The sequence below is a fragment of the Lepisosteus oculatus genome, chromosome 6 (assembly GCF_040954835.1).
Source record: "Lepisosteus oculatus isolate fLepOcu1 chromosome 6, fLepOcu1.hap2, whole genome shotgun sequence".
Classification (NCBI taxonomy): domain Eukaryota; kingdom Metazoa; phylum Chordata; class Actinopteri; order Semionotiformes; family Lepisosteidae; genus Lepisosteus; species Lepisosteus oculatus.
Genome location: NC_090701.1, coordinates 17,765,728 through 17,771,727, shown reverse-complemented (window position 1 = coordinate 17,771,727; position 6,000 = coordinate 17,765,728).

The window sequence follows — 6,000 nt, the reverse complement described above, 5'->3', positions numbered from 1 at the left end:
AGTCCTGTATATTTGGCCTGTTATTTTGAGAATGCAAATGAGAGCAGAACGTGCATTAATGTATTTAACAAGATTTAAGATTTCGCAGTAAATGTCTCTCATTATATAGTGAAGAAGAAAATAATGTCAAGAACAGACGTTTGTGTTCAGACATAGCAAACACAAATTTTGTGTCTGCATCAATAGGCAAGCCACAACAGGGTGCACTCTTTGAATACGATCTCTCTAACTTGTGTTATAACAAAGCTTTGTTTTAAATATTGTCCTTTTCATACATAAATCTTGCCATTTTAACCATTTATGTAAATATTTATGTTAGAAGTGCTGTTTTCTGGTTGTTTTCTTTTACATTAATAAGAATAAATACTGTTTTGGCCATCTTAAATAAGGTTAGACCTACCGCTAAATTGCACCTGTCTTTAATGAATAGTTTATATGGTATACTGTAACCAAACATAAAGGATAGGGACTCTGTGACAGGATACTGGGTCTATGTGTAACGTTTTTTCTCTCTTAACATAAATTTCATATTAACACACTGCTAAAATGTGTTCAATGAATTGTTAATAGAACAAAAACCTAGAAGTAAAATATATTCCTTGCGTCCTTGTTCAATCCGTGGCATGAATGGATTTGGTATTTAACAGCAGGTTAACAGATTTGTTAATATGGATACTGCATAATGCGATGCATTGCAGACACAACAAATAAATAATAAGCTTAAGATGCCATTTACTTGGGCTGTATAACAAAAACAGGGGATAGTCTTATTTAGAATTATTGTATATAGTATTCAGTATATATTGTATTCAGTATTCAGTGAGATTTTGTGATGTCTGAAGAGCTGGTAAATCTGACAATAATCACGTTGCTCTTTCTGGGGATTCAGCTGATCGATAATGAATGGCCGTAACCAGTCCAAGCCGCTTGTTTTCGAACGGGTAATATTGGCCAAAACTTAAATCAAACTATTTTGAAGAATGTATGTCCGCCAAGATGTACATTTACAAGGATAAAACGTAGTCTGTATCTAAAAGGAACGGATGAACTAGTCCGTGCAGTTTTGTTTTTCATCTGCCGAGCCTAAAATGGTATTTGAGGCAGGAAAAAGGAAACTAGATTGCACAGAGCATCTGCTCGGTAAGAGAATCAAAACCAAGGGTGAATAATTGTGTAAAGCTTCTCCTAAAGTTGCCGTTGTTTATTTTCATCCTATATTTGTAGCCCATAATTAAACTTCTTTTGGTCAGAGGGACGTAGTTTTTGTTTCTTTAGGTAGAGAAAGCACTTTAAAACACCGTAATTTTTCGGGTTATAACCTAAACTGTCAAGGTTTTGTGGGGTTTTAAGAATGATTACCTTAGCTTAATTCAGTCTCAACCAAATGCGTTGACGAAATGCACGTGTTTGTTCCTGTTGAATCACGAACAATCTTAATTCCCTCAATCTGGTGAATAAAAGTGAAAATGTAGGACGCGGTCATACGATTAACCTAGGAAACACGACTAGGCTCCATGTGTGCGAGAGAGCACACGCATTTTGAAGACTGTTCAAGACGAGAAGAGAGTGAAATTCGTGAATGATTTTAGATGGCACGCTGCCCCGATAAGATGTTATTTTCCTTTTACGTGTTGCACAACTCCCTTTCATTATGCTTGCACGTGTGTATGTACGTGTGTATTTAGGCAAAATCCAAAGCCATTCTCTTGGAGATGAATTCTGAGCTGTGTTTATCTTGTTTACACATAAGGTCCGAAAGAGCCCACGTCAACCATCTATTATCTTTTATTTATACAGTTAGGGAAGGCGCAGCAATATGAGGTTGGGAATGATGGCGAAAAGTGCCTAGTTATTTTCTGGAGCGGGGGTGTGGTGGTGGAAGAAAAACAGGTCACGGACACGCATGCACACAGATGAATACATTAAATTCTCTGAAGTCCAGTACATATCCATTTCGTGTGGGATTCGTGTTTCGTCAGTGTTATTTCTGACAATTTAACAATCATGTTTTTTGTTTTGTACCGGCGGTTCCACGGAAGGAAACGTTAAAGTTTCCTTTAACGTCTTGCAAGGCTCTGCAAAGATAATGCCCTGTTTAAATTTCACATAATATCAAAGTTTAACATTAAGAAAAGATCGAGATTTGTGTTAGTTGTTGAAGACAATGAGAGACTAGGGCTATATGAAATAATTTATGGCAATAGCATTTATATCTATATATCGTGAATGAAGTGACAGAAAAATACAGAAATAATTTTCTCATTTTGAATAAGTGAATATTTTATGTTTTATGTATTAACTTGTGAATTGTCGCGGGTTTTGCATTTCCTATAAATTCTTCCTTGCAAGTTTCTACTTTGCAGTAAAGAATTCAACGTATTTTAACAAAGGGGCAACAACTACGGGTCAACAGCTGCTCTTCCTGTAAATACATTTTTCTATGTAACCGAGAAGCCTAAAACAATCTAGATAGGCCTATTATTATAGAGTAACAACAGAGGGAGAATCAATAATAAATGCTGCAGCAATCACAATGACAGTGATAATATTAATAAAAAATAATAATTATGTCGTTTTCAGTCAGTACAGAGCTACATATTATTCACAGGTCCCTCTTGTAAGAGGAATGCAACGTAATGGTTTAACATCTTATAAAACACCCAAGCAACGATGGCAAAAAAAAATCCGCCCTTCCAATTCAGAAAGAGCTCACCCCCTTGTGTTTAAGGGTTGTGTCCCCGCTGAGAGGTCCACAGTCTTTGGGAATACAGAGTGGAGATTGAAAGAGGCATCCTGTTTTCCCCCACAATCTGAGTTTTGCCATGCTACACAATCTCATCAATCATGACTGTGGAAAACAAAAATTAAGATTCAGCATGGGAAATCCGCGTCAACAGACTTTTCATTTTGAAGGACAAATATTGGTGTTTGTGGTAAATGCAACCCTCTGAATATTTTAAAAACAGGTAGCCCTGACGAGATTCCACTGAGGACCGTGTATGTTCTTCTCGTTGTCAATAGCCAACGGCCCTGTTAAATTGTGTGACATTGTAGTCCAAACGTCATAGACTTGTTTTACATTTCAAATATTTTTTAAGAGATGGCTTAACTCAGAAACTGGGAATCAGGTACATCAAGGAATGCCTCCCAATACAGCATTTCTCCCAACAACAGAAGCACACGTAAATTGCCTGCAGAGTGACTGTTTCGTTTAGAAGGGCGCTGTTGTTATTTTCTTATCCTGGGAAAGTGTCCCACTTACATTATCCCGAGTGTTATGCTTTCAGGAAAAAAAGCGGTACTTCATATGAGCACGTGCAAAAAAATGTCCGTTTTTGGACCGAAAAAAACACCCTTTTGAACAAAGAGAATTTGAAACCAGCGCAGTTAAAAAATATACTGTACGTCTGTAATTTGTTAAAGATGATGTAAACTAAAAGTAGATTTTATCAAACTCGTGCGCTGCGGGCATCAATATTGCATATATATAAATACACATTATTCAAGGGGATATTTGTTGTTTTAACGTTTACTTTTCCTTAAATTCGGCTGCTTCATGCGATTACAAATTCTCGAAAATTATTCATGCCTCTTTAATTACTAGAATCCGGTAATGAGGGGATTTTGTCCTGTTGATTGTCCATAAAAAAAGAATATTAGGTCTTCAACAATATTTTACCATCACTTTTAAGTACACGATTCACAACACGCCCTACTTTTGCGACTTTGTAGAACTCTCCAAGCTTTTATAGCAATGTCTGGTTTAGCACAAAATGTGGTTTTCAGCCTACATATAAAAGCTCAGCGCCTTAAAATTCCATTTTTGTGTGTAATATTCTTTTGGGAGGCTCTGAACCTATTTTGCAGAAACTCAGCTTCTCCCCCAATACAAACTTCCTGTGAAAGAGAAGACTAGTTTAAGTACGACATTTTCAAGCGCTTGTTTAGTTTAGCACTGCATTAGCTCGAGGGAGGTTTACTCCATTGGTTACGTCAATCGCCAGGTTCGCGAATAAAGCAGTTTTAAGATAACAATGGAGATTCTCCCTACAATTAACCGTCAACAAGATAATAAAGTAGCCAACAAAGGGTTACTATTTGCTATGAATTAGTCAGTCTTTAGGGGATCTGAGCATAATTTCACACGTTTTACAATTGCTTCTCTATTTAAACTGCCCTTGTATAGGCTAAACAACCAAATTACACCCTCGTGTCCATAAAGACCCCTACAGACAGCGGTTTCTCCTCTGCCCATCAGCACATTTAAATTTATGAAACACAGAAGCTTAAGGACGTGTAGACTCTTCTCAATTTTCTTTTCGTGTACTTATTCCTTTTTTTAAGTATCAGAATCCTTTAATAGAAATTAAACTCACAAAAAGCGCGGATTATTTCATTCTGCTATCTACAGTTCGGCTTTTCGGTTTTACAGAAAAACCTCACCTCCAAAACTACATAAGGAACTGATTATGCTGATCCACGACTTTTGTCTTAATGATGTAAACCAAACAAACATTAACTATTTGACTTGCACCTAAACGGTACTTCAGATTTTTATGCCTTTGTGATGAAAATATTTTAATTGTCTGTTTTACGTCGGGTATGGTATGCGGCACGGCAGTGTAACCAAACTCATAATGCTACTATGGCAGTGTAAAACTAATTGCAGCAGACGCAATTTTAGGTTCTCTTCAATTCTGATTCCGCATATACGGCTACTGCAGAACTCCTGTGTTCAGCAGACATTTGTGTGGATGGGAACCGACCACGAAAAGCGGAATGATGTTTCAGCAGAGCTGGCCTTTATGGACCATCAGAGTGCTTAGCGCAAACCCTACATGGCCTTTCACAAAATGATGTTCACAGCAGTTCCACTGAAAACTCCTAAAGCTCTGCTTGTTTCACTTTCACACTCCTCCAGCATTTCACAGACCCTATATTGCTTGGTCTTATACATTGGTGCACATTAAAAAGCAGAAGCTGGGATTGCCCTATACCCTAACTCGTGTTTCCTTGTAACTTATCTCCATGTTCCCCATTTTCACCAGCATGATCGACTTGCAGTTGACAGGCATGCTTTTTGTGTGTGGGGAGAGGGGGAGGGGAGAGGTTGAGATGGTAGGGACCCTACGCCCCCCTCCTCCTTTCCAACGTCAGCTTTAATATTACTGATTATTCTCCCTAGCTATAGGATCATTCAAATTCTGATGTACGAGCTCTCTTCGCTGATATTCCTCTCTCGGCGTCTTTTACTCTCAAACACACACACGTTCACATCAGGAACTTGCACACTTTCATCTACACAACCACACACACACTAACGAGCTCATTTGTTGTTTGATTTGCAGGTCTACTAAGACAAACAGACCTTGTGTTGATTTTTATCCATCTTATCAAGAACATTGTATTTTATTTCACGAGATACTGCCCCTCTTGCCACCAATTTGAAAGTTACGTTCTTTCAGTATGACAGAAAAACACCAAGACACCGAATATTAATTTTACCTCCACACTTCCAATTTAAAAAAAAGACATCAAACAAAACTCACTATTCCGTGTACACTCAAATGAATTTAATGACAATTTGTTCATCGTAAAAGAGAGGGAAAGTGCTTCAGACTGAACAATTCAAGTTTTCATTTCGAGTGCGTTATCCTACACAACAAAGATACAAAAACGAGTAAATCACAAAAATAAATATTTCATTTCTATAAACAACCAGTGATTTCAAATGTCTTGTCAAGATCTGACCTCAAGTATTATGGGATAAACGGTAAGGGCAGACAATTGTTTCAAACAGTGACACCATTCGTGTGTATATTGGTTTCATCACATACAAATTTGCGTGACGGTTCACGCTAGTACCCCAAAGACTTTAAAATGTTTTACGTAGGTAAAGGAGCGTTTTTCTTACAGGTTGAAACCCTGGAAGCTTCACAAGCCCATCTGTTTACAAGTAGATAGGCCTACAGACGATAGAGCGTTCCTCCTCTGTACTCT